Source organism: Nicotiana tabacum, chromosome 20 (genome assembly GCF_000715075.1).
Source record: "Nicotiana tabacum cultivar K326 chromosome 20, ASM71507v2, whole genome shotgun sequence".
Lineage (NCBI taxonomy): Eukaryota > Viridiplantae > Streptophyta > Magnoliopsida > Solanales > Solanaceae > Nicotiana > Nicotiana tabacum.
Genome location: NC_134099.1, coordinates 150626728 through 150643426, shown reverse-complemented (window position 1 = coordinate 150643426; position 16699 = coordinate 150626728).

Genomic DNA, 16699 nt, shown 5'->3' with positions numbered 1-16699 from the left:
TCTTCTTCTTTTCTCTAAAAGTGTCCTAATGCACTATAATCATTAGGTGGCAACTCTTCAAATTCCATAACCCGATTCCTCAAAGGGAATAAGAGTTGTTTTGCCCATAATGTCGTTAACCCGATTTCACCTTGTTTTAGGAGGGAAAAAGGGGGCGTCGACACCTGGTGTATGTGACATCCTTAAGATGGAGAAGCTTAGAAGCACTTTGATAGGACATATCCAGATTTTGCTAGTGAACCAAGGAACATTCAGTTAGGTCTGTGTGCGGATGGCTTCACGCCTTTTTCTGTATCTGCGATACCGTATTCATGTTGGCCTGTCTTTCTTACACCTTATAATCTACCACCCGAGTTGTGCATGGCTAGTCCATATATATTCTTAAATTGTATTATCCCCGGTCCACGTAATCCGAAAAGTTTGATAGATGTATATTTGCAACCTTTGATTGATGAGCTGAAACAATTGTGGTACGATGTTGTTGAAACATATGACATATCAACCAAGAAGAATTTCAATTTGCGTGCTAATTTAATGTGGACAATTAACGATTTTCCTGCGTATGGAATGTTGTCTAGGTGGATGACTGCTAGGAAGCTAGCTTGTCCTTACTGCATGGAAAATAGTAAAGCGTTCACTTTGAAACATGGCCGAAAGCAATCATGGTTTGATTCTCATCGTCAATTCTTACTTCCTGATCATGAGTTTAGAAGGATGAAAAATGCATTAAAAAGGAATAAAATGTAATATGATTCTCCACCTCCAATACTTTCAGGTGAAGAAATTTGGGAGAGGGTCCAGAACTTCAGTAAAGTTACTGAAGCTCCACCTTATAGATTTTCCGAATACGATGTTACTCATAATTGGACGAAACAGAGTATATTTTGGGAGTTGCCTTATTGGAAGGATAATCTTCTCTATCACAACCTTGATGTCACGCATATTGAGAAGAATTATTTTGACAATTTGTTCAACATAGTCATGGATGTTAAAGGTAAGACAAAGGATAACCCGAAGGTTAGAATGGACTTACAAGAATATTGCAGACGACCTGAATTATACTTGCAGACAATAAACAATGGTAAGATATTCAAGCCCAAAGCAAGTTACACATTCACTTTGGAGGAAAGACGGCAAATTTGTGATTGAGTAACAAAATTGAAGATGCCTGAGGGTTATGCGTCAAATCTTGGGAAAAAAGTTGATATGGAGGTAGGGAAGTTGAGCCATTTGAAAAGTCATGACTGTCATGTTTTCATAGAGACCTTAGTGCCTATTGCATTTTGTGGTTTGCTTGAAAGAATCTGGAACCCATCGCAGAGATTAGTTTGTTTTTCAAAGACTTGTGTTCTTCTACATTAAGGGAAGAAAACCTACTCCAGATGGATAATAACATTAGTGTAACTTCTAGTAAGATGCAAAATATATTTCCATGTGGGTTTTTTGATGTGATGGAACACCTTCCAATCCACCTTGTACACGAGGCACGACTTGGAGGGCCTGTTCAATGCAAATGGATGTATCCCTTTTAGAGGTAATATTATAAGTTTGATGTACTTTTCTGTTTTATTTGAATGTTCTTGGCTAACCTGAAATTATGTAGGACAATTGGCAAATGCAAATAATTTGTTAAGAAGAGGAATAGGATTGAATGATCTATATCCGAAGCTTATCTTGCAAAGGAAACTGCTCATTTTTGTTCTTATTATTTTGAGAGTAATGTGCCATGTGCTAGGAATAGGCCCAATAGGTACACGGTCGAATGTGTGAATGATCCATTATATCCGCCTATGTCCATATTCAATCAACCCAGCCGATGTTCTAAGGATGTTAGAAAAAGAAGTTTGAGTGATATGGAGTACAAGTCAGCTACACTTCATGTGTTGCTAAATTGTCCCGAAGTTGTACCATTTCTCAAGTAAGTATTGATTTAGTAGTTATCAAAATATAAAATTACTGTGATTACATCTCAATGCAACTACTAAAAATATTTGATGTGTCACAGTCACTTCGTGGATCAATTTGGCCATGATGCTGTATATACGACATTTGATACGTGGTTCAAACAATTTATAAGTTTATCCTTAAAATATTCTAACACTATGTAGGTAAGCATGTTTGGAAGTTATGCTAACTTATGGATTTTTTTAACAATGTATAGGTAAATGATCCAAATAATGGTGTAAATCAATTTTTGAAAGATATATCTTGGGGACCTGGGCTTGAGGTCACAACAATGTCTAAGTACGTTGTGAATGGTTATAAGTTTCACACAAAGGATTGCTCTAAAAATAAAAATAGCAACAACAGTGGGGTGTGGGTTCAAGGTGGTGATGGCAACCAAGTTGGGGATATTGATTATTTTGGTGTGCTCAAAGAAATAATAGAACTAGAATATACAGGTTGGCCATTTAAGAAATTGATACTCTTTGAAGCAAGTGGTTTGTACCAAATCCAACAAGAGGTACAAGAGTACACAATCAATACAACATAATTGAGGTTAATCATACGAGGGAGTAATGATCGCTATGATCCTTTCATAATTGCACATAATGTTAGGCAAGTGTATTATCGATTGGTGGGTTGTAATCAAAACTAAGCCTGTAGGTAGGGTGGAAGTCGAGAATGTGTTAGATGTTGCATATCAAAACGATATCTCCAGTGTTCACCAAATAGTGGACGAACTTTTAGAAAATGATTTGGAACATCCTGAACACATATTGGAAGAAGTTGATATAAATGAAGTAAGAATTATAGAAAACGAGGAAGAAGAATCAACTGATGAAGCTCAAACTAGTGAGGAAGAAGAATTCTCTGATGAGGAACAATACGTCGATGAGCTTTAAAAAGTTGGTTTCTTTAATAACTCTCGTTTATAGCTAGTTTCTTTATATGTTTCAATCTAAATATGTATTATATTATGCAGGTGACAGGTAAGGGTCGAGGTAACAATGACCCTACTGGTTCTCGGGGTCGAGAAAAGGCTAGGAAACCAAAGAGGAGGGTAGAAGATAATACTCAATCTTTTCCACCCTCTTCAGAGATGCCTATGCCTATGCCTATGTCTTTGCGCTGACATAGCATCATGAGCCCTACACCTTCGTGCAGACACCAGCTCTTTCGTCACAGGGCCATAAGACTATACGTCCGATATACAGTCCACCTGCCTTACGACCACGTGGATCGCATCCATCTGCATCGCATGGATCACATTGATCCATGTCACATCCACATGGATCACAGACATCAGTGTCACAACCACTCGGGTCACAGCAATCAGTATCACACCCACTTGCGGTCCATCCAACTATGTCGCAGTCACAGGGATCACAACCATCTTCATCAGGGACTCCACCTATTTTAGGCCATCGCCTGCGAGATACTAGCTCTGACACCCATACACCTTCCACACATGCCTTTGATATACATGCTTCGGACGGTGATGCTGATGATAACGAAGAGGTGCATTATGATCAATATGGCAGGATCATCACAGTCCCTGAGGGTGACGGGTAAGAGTTATTTGTTATTTTTACATTTATTATTTTGTACAATTTTTGCTAAGATATTAATGTGTTTTTTTTATTAAATTGCAGGTTCATCCGGAGTAATATTACTACGAGGATAATCACCAAAGCAACTAAAAAGCTTTATGATGGCCCTTATGCGACTTGGAGTGAATTTTCATTCTCGCTGAAGGAGCAAATTTTCAATCAATTTAAGGTATAAATGTTCTTTTAAGCAGTATAATTATTTATATTTATGATATTTTCATATAATATTTAACTTTTTAAATGCAGAGCAAATGTGTATGGGAACACCGCTATAGCGCAGAAGTGGCTGCAAATTTTCATCTCAAAGCTCGCAAGCAATTATCGCATACTTTCTCCAAAGCTAGAAAGTTGAACCAGAAGCCTGACTGGTTGCTTCAGAATTTATGGGAGGATTTACAAAGGCAATGCAATGGCTTACCGCAAAGTTCTTAGAGAAGAGCGAAAAGGAAAGAAAGCTCGCGCATCTGAGAAGGGAGGATCCTTGCACACTAGAGGTGCGATCAGCCTAGGGACAATAAAAACAAGAATGATACGTAATTGCTTAATTTATTTTAATTTTCAAAGTATATCTATTCTGTTTATTAACTAAAATTTATGAGTTTTCAGAAAAAGAAGTTGGGGCGTCTGATGAACCAAGATGAGCTATTCAAGGAGACTCATATTGTAAAGAAGAAGAAAGAGACGGATCAAGAAAAGTGGGTTAAGGGCCGAGCCTCGACTGTACATGTAAGTTTTCACTTTTCATTAAGTATTTTGATTTACTTTTATATAAATTTTGAAATACTAATTGAATGTAATTTTTCTTATAGGGTCGCTTCACAACTAAAGTGGAAGAATTCATACGTAGTCAACCACCTAATGAGTCGGGCGAGCCAATCCAACCTTTGGACGAGGATGCTGAAAAAATGTAGACGGAGGCTGCAGGCGGTCCAAAATAGGGGAAGGTATACGAGTTTCCTACTAAGAAATTCCATTGCTATAAGTGTGGAATTCAAGGAATAGGGACTTCCTCGCAAGCTGAGCAACTTGATGGGGAGATCCTCCCGCTATGTGGGAGACTGTGACAAAGCTCACATTCGAGCTAGAAGCAGCCAAGGAAAGAGAAAAGCTTAGAGATGCTCAGTACATTAGCATGCAAGCTCAGTTCCAGGGCATGCAAGAGCAGCTCAAATCTCTCCTAGCTTTTGGAGGTTTTCCGATTCCTCGGTCTCGTGAGTCATTGCCAGAGGCTCGGCTTCCTCATGCTCGTTCCTCCCGTCCTCCAAGTGCTCGTTCCTCTCGTCCTCCCCGTGATCGTTCTTCCCGTTCTCAACAAGTAGACCCTTCTAGATACCGTCTTGGTGATGAAAGATCATCAGACGGTGATGATAATGATGTACAAAACACTCCTTGACTTTTATACACTTTGAACTGGACAAATAGAATCGGTTTTCGAATGGGCTTGTAATAAGAGTTAAATTAGTTTGGTTAGCTTAATGTGTTAGTTCTATTGAACTTTATACTTTGTTGGTTTTATGTTGTTGTTAATGTTGTTGTTGTGTTGTTGTTGGTTTTGTTGTTGTTGTTGCTTGTAATAGGGATTTGGTATGCTGTCAGGTGGTGTAGCTGCCAAAACAGGCAGTTTCTGCCAAAATTATACCCAGAAAAGCGACCAACTTTGGTCGCTTGTTGGTCGCTTTTCTATTTGACCGAACCTTTGCTTCAGAGGTTTCCTACATATCCTGGGCTAAACAGGAATCAGGTCAATGTAGTTCGGGAAACTTTGGTAGCTGGGACTACCGTGTCACTGTAGTGCTTGCTGTTGTTGTGCGCTGTTGCCTGCCGCTGTAGGATGCTACCGCTCAACCGATCTCCTTGTTACATTGTTCTTGAAAGGAAAAACCATCCGTCTATGGGTGGAAACTAGTGGAAAAATGCAGTTCTGTGCCAAGTATAACAAATAACTCTCTCCAAAAGTTTCTAGTAAAACGGGGGTCTCGATCACTGATAATATGCCTTGGTCCCAATACTTTACCACGTTCTTAAAGAATAGCTTGGCGGTTTCCTTGGCAGTGCAACCTGGTGAGGTGAGCATGAAGGTGGCATGTTTGGAAAATCTATCCACGACCACCATAATAGTACCATAACCGTCCAACTTCTGTAGGTAAGTGATAAAGTCCATAGTCATGCCCTCCTGTGGACGCTCTGCAACTGGTAGTGGCTCCAAATATCCTTCGGGTCATTGTTTCTCAACCTTGTCCTATTGACAGACAAGAAAAGAGTGAACATAACACTCTATGTCATCTCGCATACGTGGCCAATAGTAGACTAACTCAACCAAGGCCCTAGTGCGACGTTGGCCTGGATGACCAACCCACATTGTGTCATGACTCTCCCTTATGATCCATCTTCTAATGTCTCCAAACTTGGGCATGTAGACCTGCCGAGATGTGGTAAGCAATAGAGTGTCTTCTACCCAAAAACGTCTTGTCTTGCCCTGATTAGCTAACTCGATAAGTTGTTTGGCTCCTAGATCATGCTGCATGCCTTCTTTTATAGCCTCACGAATGTCCCAACTTGCTGAATGGATGACAGCAAGCTCGGTTTTTTGGCTCAAGGCGTCGTCTACAATGTTAACTTTTCCCTGCTTGTACACTAGCACATAATCAAACTCGGCCAAGAAATCCTACTACCTAGCCTGTTTTAGTGTGAGCTTCTTCTGCGTCTAAAAATATCTAGTAGCCATATTGTCAGTCTTGACCACAAACCTCGAACCGAGCAAATAATGTCACCAAGTATGAAGGCAATGCACAATGACTGTCATTTCCTTCTCTTACACTGTGTAACGCTGCTCCGTCTCATTTAACTTACGACTCTCAAACATTATGGTATGCTTATCCTGTATCAGGACACCGCCAATGGCAAAAGTATGAGGCATTTGTGTGCACCTCAAATGTCTTGGAAAAGTCAGGTAACACCAAGACTGACTCATCTGTTATAGCTGCCTTAAAGCCTTCAAACGCATTTTGACAATGCTCAGAATAAACCCATGGCTTGTTCTTCTTTAGTAACTTAGTCAATGGTGTGACCTTTACTGAGTAGCCACTGATGAATCGACGATAGTAGTTAACAAGGCCAAGGAAGGATCTGTTACAACCCATATCCACATGTGTTAGTTCATGCCATATATTAGTTAACATAAATCCAAGAAGGAATTATCTTTGAGATGATAAGAAGTCAATCCTATTGGTCTTAAGTGATACAAGAGTGTATAAGGGTGATTAACCAGTATTAGAAGTTAAACGAATCAAGGATGTTGTAACTCGAATTTTCAGGTAATCTAGCGGTGCTTAATACACTCAAGAGGTCATTTATGAAGGTATTTTAATCATATAATATCCGTATCATAAGTCTTGAAGTCAAACGAGTTATGAAACAAAAGTCGACAAAAGTTGTCGCAACTTAGGTTCATAATTTTACTTAAACATTAGGTCAAATGTTTCTAATCTTTTCTCATAATTTACAAGGAATTACGAGGTTATCTACCAACCAAATTAAATATCTATGAGTCTAGTTTCCAACGCATTAAACCATTCATCGATACGATCTCGGAGTAGAGAGATATTCGCGTTTTTGCGAGACTGCGCCAAGCACCTCTCTATGGGGCCCACTAAGTCGGTTTAAGATATTTGGACCTATATAGGATGACTCCAACCCGTTTTAAGTCATTTCTTTTCACTATTTTCAGACCTTAGAACCCTAGGAACATCCTCTCAAGGTTCTCTCAAGATTCAAGACCCAAAAAAAGGGCAAACAACACAAATCAAGTGTCGGGAATTCCGTGGCGCTAGTAAGTCTCTTGTTCTTCTTGTTGTTGCTCATTTTTGTGTCGTTCCAGCTCGTGTGGGAGGTGGTTTTAAAGGGTTTATGTTCTGTAAATACTCCCTCATGTTCTTAATATCAATCCTAGGTGATTTCAGGCCTTCTAAAGTGATTCTAGTGCCGAAAAACTCTAATTGATCGCTAGTTTCGCTTTGTTGTTGTTGTGATAGCATTGGAGGGATATTTCATGGAAATTTAAGGTCAAATTGGAGTTGTTCTTTCTGTATAAAGGTAAGGAACCTCTTACTCTATATGTATTTAATATTATCCAAGTTGCGGCTAAGCCATTGAAGCTAGAACTTGTGAGATATATATCGAAAGGCTTGGTAGTAATGTTATTGTTTTGTGGACTGTTTTGCGTTGTTGTTGGGCTGCGTATTTTACTACTATCTTGTGGAGTTTTGGAGGAGGAAGGGTGTGGAGAAACACCATATATATGTAGGTTTATGGGCTGATAGTTATTCGTAACATTTCCAGGTTGTTTGACACGACTACGGTGGTCGTCGTATGTATGGAGTGATTAGGCTATGTGTGGAATATTTTGGGAGGCTCAATATGTTTATTATTGATGTTGTTTGGGCTGTTTGGTGACTGTTTTGAATGGTGTGAGGTCATATATATAGGGGAGGTGTTGTCCGTTTCATCGTAAAATAGGTTGTGGTCGATACATAATAGTTATGACGCTTAAATGATAACGATAAAATCGTTTCTCTTATTGTAGACTAAGGAGTTTTGACAATTGCATAGCTTGAGATTGGGGTAGTATATACAAGGTATGTGAGGCTATCTCTTTCCTTCTTTTGCACGACTCCGATTGTACATAATGTAATGAACGAGCTTCCAAGATACTCTACTCTTAGAAGCTAGCAGTACTTACATTGTTTTCCCTCTTATGGAACGATTGATGTTAATGTTGCTTCTCTTATTCTTATGTTATCAATGTTGTTGGTACTTCCTAATTCTTATAAGGTTCATAGTGAAGAGTTAGTCCTAATAACGTGTACAGAGGATACCGACCTTACATCACTCCGAAAGGTTTAGAATGTGATTCCATGAGTCGAGCATGCATTATATATATGTATCTATTTTACTCTACCGAGCCACGCTATAGTTGGCCGGGTACGACACCTATTGCGCAACCACTAATCAGTTGGGTTTTACCGAGCTCTACGTGGCCGGGTACGATTCTACCGAGCCTATTATGGCCGGGTACGATATGATGATAATGATGCCCACAGAGGTGAATGCTTTAAAGGTTTATGTATTTATACATATGTATCATGCATTTCATGTAAGTAGCCCTCAGAGGTACTAAGATGTTACAGGTTGTATATTCTCTATCCTTGCTTACATTACTGATCGTATTTATGGTTCCTTGCCTTACATACTCAGTACTTTATTCGTACTGACGTCCTTTTATTTGTGGACGCTGCATGTCGTGCTGCAGGTCCTGATAGACAGGCAGGTGCAGCTCCCCACCACAGTAGACTGTCTAGTTCAGCGGTGATTGGCGAGATCCCTTCTCCGGACTTGCCTTGGTCTTGGTATGCAATTTTTGTTATAGACATTATGGGTATGTCGGGGCCATATTCCGGCTATGTTGCAACACTTATGTTCTTTTAGAGGCTCATAGACAGGTGTCGGCTCATGTATAGTTTGGTATGCCTTGTCGGCTAGTTTTTGTTGTATAGTCTTTCATAGTAGCGTGGTAGCTCATACCTTATACGTAGTTTCTTGATTGTCTGGTCATCCCCTGCTATGTATGTTCATGCCGTCATATTTTATTGCTGGTTGTCCATGATCTAGGTATACCATTTATATTGATCTCGTCAGCCTTAAAAGATAATAATGAAGGTTAGATGAAATGTACGTTGGTGCTCGGCAAGTGTGGTCGGGTGCTAGTCATGGCCCTTCAGTTTGGGTCATGACAAACTTGGTATCAGAGCCAGTCTGTCCTAGGGGTTGTCTATGAGCCGTGTCTAGTAGAGTCTTGATTATGGATGTGTAGCGCGCCACATTTATAATCAGGAGGCTACATGACATCTAGGGTTGTTACCTTCTTCCTGAATCTAGATCGTGCGTAGAGTTGAGTCGTAAGTGTTCGTCTCTAATATTCACCTTGTTTTTTCAGTGATGTCTTCGACTAGGAAGCAAACGATTAGTAGACGGCTTGATACAGCAGCGGGAGAGGGTACCAGTCAGGTGCCCCAAGTCAGAGCAGGACAAAGTGAGGCTCAAAGTGAGAGGCCCTCTCATACCTCATCTACTCCATCTCCTCCAGAGGATATTAGAAGGCACCCAGCGCCTCCAGTTCCTCCGTCTGGCACTCCAGACCAGGATATGCGGAGTGCTTTGCAGTTATTGACTAGCTTGGTAGCTGCTCAGGCTCAGAGGCAGAATACAGGTGCTACTGAGAAACCAGTTAGTACAAGAGTTCGTGATTTTATTAATTTAGACCCTCCAGTGTTTACCGGATCAGACCCCAAGGAGGACCCACAGGCTTTTATTGACCAGGTTCATCGTACACTTCGGGTTATGCATATTAGTGATACAGAGGCAGTAGAGTTGGCTTCTTATCGGCTACGGGATTTAGCGATTCTCTGGTATGATAGTTGGGAGAGATCCAGGGGTCCGAACCCTCCTCCAGCTGTGTGGAAGGAATTTTCTGAGGCCTTTCTTCGTCACTACTTGCCAGTTGAGATACGACGAGCTAGAGCTGATAAGTTCTTGAACCTTAGACAAGGTAATATGAGTGTGCGAGAGTACAGTATGCAGTATTGATTCTTTGGCAAGGTATGCTCCCCATATGGTGGCCGAGATGAGTGATAGGGTGCATATATTCGTGAATGGGTTGGGACCACATCTGATAAATGAGTGTACGACAGCCTCCTTGGTGGAGGGCATGGATATTTCCCGTATTCAAGCTTATGCCCAGACCCTAGAGGATCGTAAGCGCCAGCAGAGGGCAGTTAGGGAGCAGGATAGGGGCCAGCATAAGAGGGCGAGATTTGCAGGGTATTCTGATGACTTCAGAGGCCGCATCAGGCCACAGTTTTCGAGGAGTTCGGCGCCACCTGTAGCTAGTGCTCCTCCACAGTTTCAGAGGCCTCGATATGATCGATCCTATTCTGGTCCAGGTCAGAGTTCGCGGGCATCTAGCTCGCAACATCACAGAGATACTAGTCAGATGAGACCCCCAACACCACATTGTGATCAGTGCGGCAAGGCCCACTTTGGACTGTGTCGTCGAGGTTCTGATGCATGCTATTCGTGCGGGCAGCCTGGCCATATGATGTGGGATTGTCCTAATAGAGGAGGTGATGGTATGGCTCAGCCGACTGGATCTGTGTCTGGTTCTTCCTCATCAGTTCGACCTCCAGCACGGGGTTTTCAGCAGTCGACAGGTCGTGGTAGGGGTAGAGGTGCAGTGCCGAGTTCGAGTGGTGCTCAAAATCGAACCTATGCTCTAGTAGGTCGACAGGATCTCGAGTCGTCTCCAGATGTTGTTACAGGTATTATATCTGTGTTTTCTTATGATGTATATGCGCTGATTGATCCGGGATCTACATTATCATATGTTACACCCTTTGTGGCTAATAAGTTTGGCATTGAACCTGAATTGATAAGTAAACCCCTTGCGGTATCTACTCCGATAGGAGATTCTGTGATTGCTAGAAGGGTATATAGAGGTTGCACTGTGATGATTTGTAGTCGTCAAACCTCGGCAAATTTATTTGAGTTAGAAATGGTTGATTTTGATGTGATAATGGGAATGGACTGGTTGGCCTCATGCTATGAAAATGTTGACTATCGTACGAAGATGGTTAGGTTCCAATTTCCGGGTGAACCCGTCATTGAATGGAAAGGGAACATTGCTACACCGAAAGGTAGGTTTATTTCCTATCTTAAGGCAAGGAAAATGATCTCAAAAGGTTACATTTATCATCTCGTTCGCGTTAGGGATGCGGAGGCGAAACCGCCTACTTTACAATCAATCCCTGTGGTCAACGAATTCCTAGATGTTTTCCCAGATGAACTCCCAGGCCTTTCTCCTGAAAGGGAGATTGAGTTTAGCATTGATGTGTTGCCTGACACTCAACCGATCTCTATTCCTCCATACAGAATGGCCCTGGCAGAGTTGCGAGAGTTGAAGGTGCAGTTGAAGGACTTGCTGGATAAGGGCTTTATTAGGCCTAGCACTTCACCTTGGGGTGCACCAGTCCTATTCGTGCGGAAGAAAGACGGGTCGTTACGGATGTGTATCAACTATCGACAGTTAAATAAGTCTACTATAAAGAACAAGTATCCACTTCCAAGAATTGATGACCTGTTTGACCAACTCCAGGGTGCCAAGTATTTCTCTAAGATTGATTTACGTTCAGGGTATCATCAGGTGAGGGTTAGGGAGAAGGATATTCCAAAGACGGCCTTCCGGACAAGATATGGGCACTTTGAGTTCTTGGTGATGTCGTTCGGGCTAACAAATGCCCCAGCAGCTTTTATGGATCTCATGAATACTATATTCAGGCCCTATCTTGATGTGTTCGTGATTGTATTCATTGATGACATTCTAGTGTATTCTTGTTCGGAGGCGGAACATGCGGGCCACTTGCGGATAGTATTACAGACGCTTCAGGATCGTAAGTTATATGCTAAGCTCTCCAAATGTGAATTCTGGCTGAACTCAGTAGCATTCCTTGGCCATGTGATATCTGATGAGGGTATTAGTGTCGACACTCAGAAGATCGATGCAGTAAAGAATTGGCCGAGACCTACAACACCATCAGAAGTCCGCAGCTTCCTAGGACTAGCAGGATATTATAGGCGGTTTGTAGAAGGATTTTCCTCTATATCATCACCATTTACTAAGTTAACACAAAAAGCTACCAAATTCCAGTGGTCTGACACTTGTGAACGTAGTTTTCAGGAGTTAAAGAATCGATTGACATCTGCACCAGTGCTCACTCTTCCTGAAGGAACAGAAGGTTATGTGGTATATTGTGATGCCTCAAGTATAGGTTTGGGGTACGTATTGATGCAGCGTGGGAATGTGATTGCTTATGCATCAAGACAATTGAAGAAGCATGAAAAGAATTATCCAACCCATGATTTGGAATTGGCTGCAGTAATATATGCTTTGAAGATATGGCGGCACTACTTATACGGCGTCCATGTTGACATCTACACAGATCACAAGAGTTTACAATACATCTTCAAGCAGAAAGAGTTGAATTTGAGGCAGCGTAGGTGGCTTGAATTATTGAAAGACTACGACGTCGAGATATTGTATCATCCCGGTAAAGCCAATGTTGTGGCAGATGCTCTCAGCCGTAAATCAATGGGAAACTTAGTACATATTGAGTCAGGTAGATGGGGGTTGATTAAAGAGCTTCATCAGCTAGCCAATATGAGAATTAGATTGTTAGACTCTGATGATGGAGGTGTTACTGTACAGAATACATCAGAATCATCTTTGGTAGCCGAGGTAAAAGCACGACAATATGAAGATCCTATCTTAGTACGATTAAGAGAAAGCATTCAACAGTGTAAAAGTATGGCTTTTGGGATCGGAAAAGATGGGGCACTGAGATACCAGAGCCGATTGTGTGTGCCTAATGTGGCAGGGTTGCGAGAGAAGATTATGAATGAGATACATCAATCCCGATATTCCATCCATCCCGGCTCGACAAAGATGTATCATGATGTCAAGGAGCAGTATTGGTGGGATAATATGAAGAAGTCTATTGCAGAATTTGTATCCCAGTGTCCCAATTATCAACAAGTAAAGATAGAACATCAGAAACCCGGTGGATTGCTTCAAAATATAGAGATTCCGACCTGGAAGTGGGAGGTGATTAATATGGACTTCATTATTGGATTACCTCGCTCTTAATCATAAGTTTGACTCCATCTGGGTGATAATTGATCGACTTACAAAATGTACCCATTTTCTGCCAGTGAAGACAACTTACACGGCTGAAGATTATGCAAAGTTGTATATCAAAGAGATTGTTAGGCTTCATGGTGTGCCCATATCTATTATATCAGACGGAGGAGCTCAATTTACGGCTAACTTTTGGAGGTCTTTCTAGAAGGGTTTAGGCACACAGGTAAATCTCAGCATTGCATTTCATCCGCAGACTGACGGACAGGCTGAACGTACCATTCAGACACTGGAAGATATGCTACGAGCATGTGTTCTAGATTTTAAGGGGAATTGGGATGATCATCTTCCACTCATAGAATTCGCCTATAACAATAGCTACCATTCCAGTATTAAAATGGCCCCATACGAGGCACTATACGGGAGGAGATGTAGATCACCAGTTGGATGGTTCGAAGTCGGTGAAACAGAATTATATGGGCCAGATTTGATTCACCAAGCTATTGAGAAGGTGAAAGTGATACAGGAGCGATTGAGGATGGCACAAAGCAGGCAAAAATCTTATTCTGATGTCCGACGTCGTGATCTAGAGTTTGAGGTTGGTGATTAGGTTTTCCTGAGGATCTCACCAATGAAGGGTATTATGCGTTTTGGGAAGAAAGGTAAGCTAAGTCCAAGGTATATCGGGCCGTATAAAATTCTTCGACGGATTGGACAGGTTGCTTATGAGTTAGAATTGCCATCCGAATTGGAATTTTGTCCACCCGATATTCCATGTATCTATGTTGAGAAAATGTATTGGAGACCCTTCTCGAGTCGTCCCTATAAAAGATGTACAAGTTACAGAGGACCTATCATATGAAGAAGTGCCAGTGGCGATATTAGATCGGCAAGTCCGCAAGCTGAGAACAAAAGATGTAGCTTCCGTCAAAGTATTGTGGAGGAATAAAAATATGGAAGAAATGACATGGGAAGCAGAAGAGGAGATGAAGTCTAAATACCCTTACTTATTCCAGAATAAAGATAACAAGGATGCTGGTGGAAGACAGAATACATTGGAAGGTGAAACGGCTCTATGAGGTAAGCAATAATTTGAGAATACTCCTCCTTAATACCTTAATACAAAATGGTGATATGTAGATAATGTAAATACGCATAATGCTTTGTGTAGCCTTGTGAAGCCATATGTTGGGATTAATTACTTGCAAGTTTTGCTAGTGACCATTTTATAGGGGAAAATTGATCGGAAATTTCCATTGGAATCCACAATGATTTAAACTCCCCATAAACCCTTACATTCGAGGACGAATGTTCCTAAGGGGGGGAGGGTGTTACAACCCATATCCACATGTGTTAGTTCATGCCATATATTAGTTAACATAAATCCAAGAAGGAATTATCTTTGAGATGATAAGAAGTCAATCCTATTGGTCTTAAGTGATACAAGAGTGTATAAGGGTGATTAACCAGTATTAGAAGTTAAACGAATCAAGGATGTTGTAACTCGAATTTTCAGGTAATCTAGCGGTGCTTAATACACTCAAGAGGTCATTTATGAAGTTATTTTAATCATATAATATCCGTATCATAAGTCTTGAAGTCAAACGAGTTATGAAACAAAAGTCGACAAAAGTTGTCGCAACTTAGGTTCATAATTATACTTAAACATTAGGTCAAATGTTTCTAATCTTTTCTCATAATTTACAAGGAATTACGGGGTTATCTACCAACCAAATTAAATATCTATGAGTCTAGTTTCCAACGCATTAAACCATTCATCGATACGATCTCGGAGTAGAGAGATATTCGCGTTTTCGCGAGACTGCGCCAAGCACCTCTCTATGGGGCCCACTAAGTCGGTTTAAGATATTTGGACCTATATAGGATGACTCCAACCCGTTTTAAGTCATTTCTTTTCACTATTTTCAGACCTTAGAACCCTAGGAACATCCTCTCAAGGTTCTCTCAAGATTCAAGACCCAAAAAGAGGCAAACAACACAAATCAAGTGTCGGGAATTCCGTGGCGCTAGTAAGTCTCTTGTTCTTCTTGTTGTTGCTCATTTTTGTGTCGTTCCAGCTCGTGTGGGAGGTGGTTTTAAAGGGTTTATGTTCTGTAAATACTCCCTCATGTTCTTAATATCAATCCTAGGTGATTTCAGGCCTTCTAAAGTGATTCTAGTGCCGAAAAACTCTAATTGATCGCTAGTTTCGCTTTGTTGTTGTTGTGGCAGCATTGGAGGGATATTTCATGGAAATTTAAGGTCAAATTGGAGTTGTTCTTTCTGTATAAAGTTAAGGAACCTCTTACTCTATATGTATTTAAGATTATCCAAGTTGCGGCTAAGCCATTGAAGCTAGAACTTGTGAGATATATATCGAAAGGCTTGGTAGTAATGTTATTGTTTTGTGGACTGTTTTGCGTTGTTGTTGGGCTGCGTATTTTACTACTATATTGTGGAGTTTTGGAGGAGGAAGGGTGTGGAGAAACACCATATATATGTAGGTTTATGGGCTGATAGTTATTCGTAACATTTCCAGGTTGTTTGACACGACTACGGTGGTCGTCGTATGTATGGAGTGATTAGGCTATGTGTGGACTATTTTGGGAGGCTCAATATGTTTATTATTGATGTTGTTTGGGCTGTTTGGTGACTGTTTTGAATGGTGTGAGGTCATATATATAGGGGAGGTGCTGTCCGTTTCATCGTAAAATAGGTTGTGGTCGATACATAATAGTTATGACGCTTAAATGATAACGATAGTATCGTTTCTCTTATTGTAGACTAAGGAGTTTTAACAATTGCATAGCTTGAGATTGGGGCAGTATATACAAGGTATGTGAGGCTATCCCTTTCCTTCTTTTGCACGACTCTGATTGTACATAATGTAATGAACGAGCTTCCAAGATACTCTACTCTTAGAAGCTAGCAGTACTTACATTGTTTTCCCTCTTATGGAACGATTGATGTTAATGTTGCTTCTCTTATTCTTATGTTATCAATGTTGTTGGTACTTCCTAATTCTTATAAGGTTCATAGTGAAGAGTTAGTCCTAATAACGTTTACAGAGGATACCGACCTTACGTCACTCTGAAAGGTTTAGAATGTGATTCCATGAGTCGAGCATGCATTATATATATGTATCTATTTTACTATACCGAGCCACGCTATAGTTGGCCGGGTATGGCACCTATTGTGCAACCACTGATCAGTTGGGTTTTACCGAGCTCCACGTGGCCGGGTACGATTCTACCGAGCCTATTATGGCCGGGTACGATATGATGATAATGATGCCCACAGAGGCGAATGCTTTAAAGGTTTATGTATTTATACATATGTATCATGCATTTCATATAAGTAGCCCTCAGAGGTACTAAGATGTTACAGGTTGTATATTCTC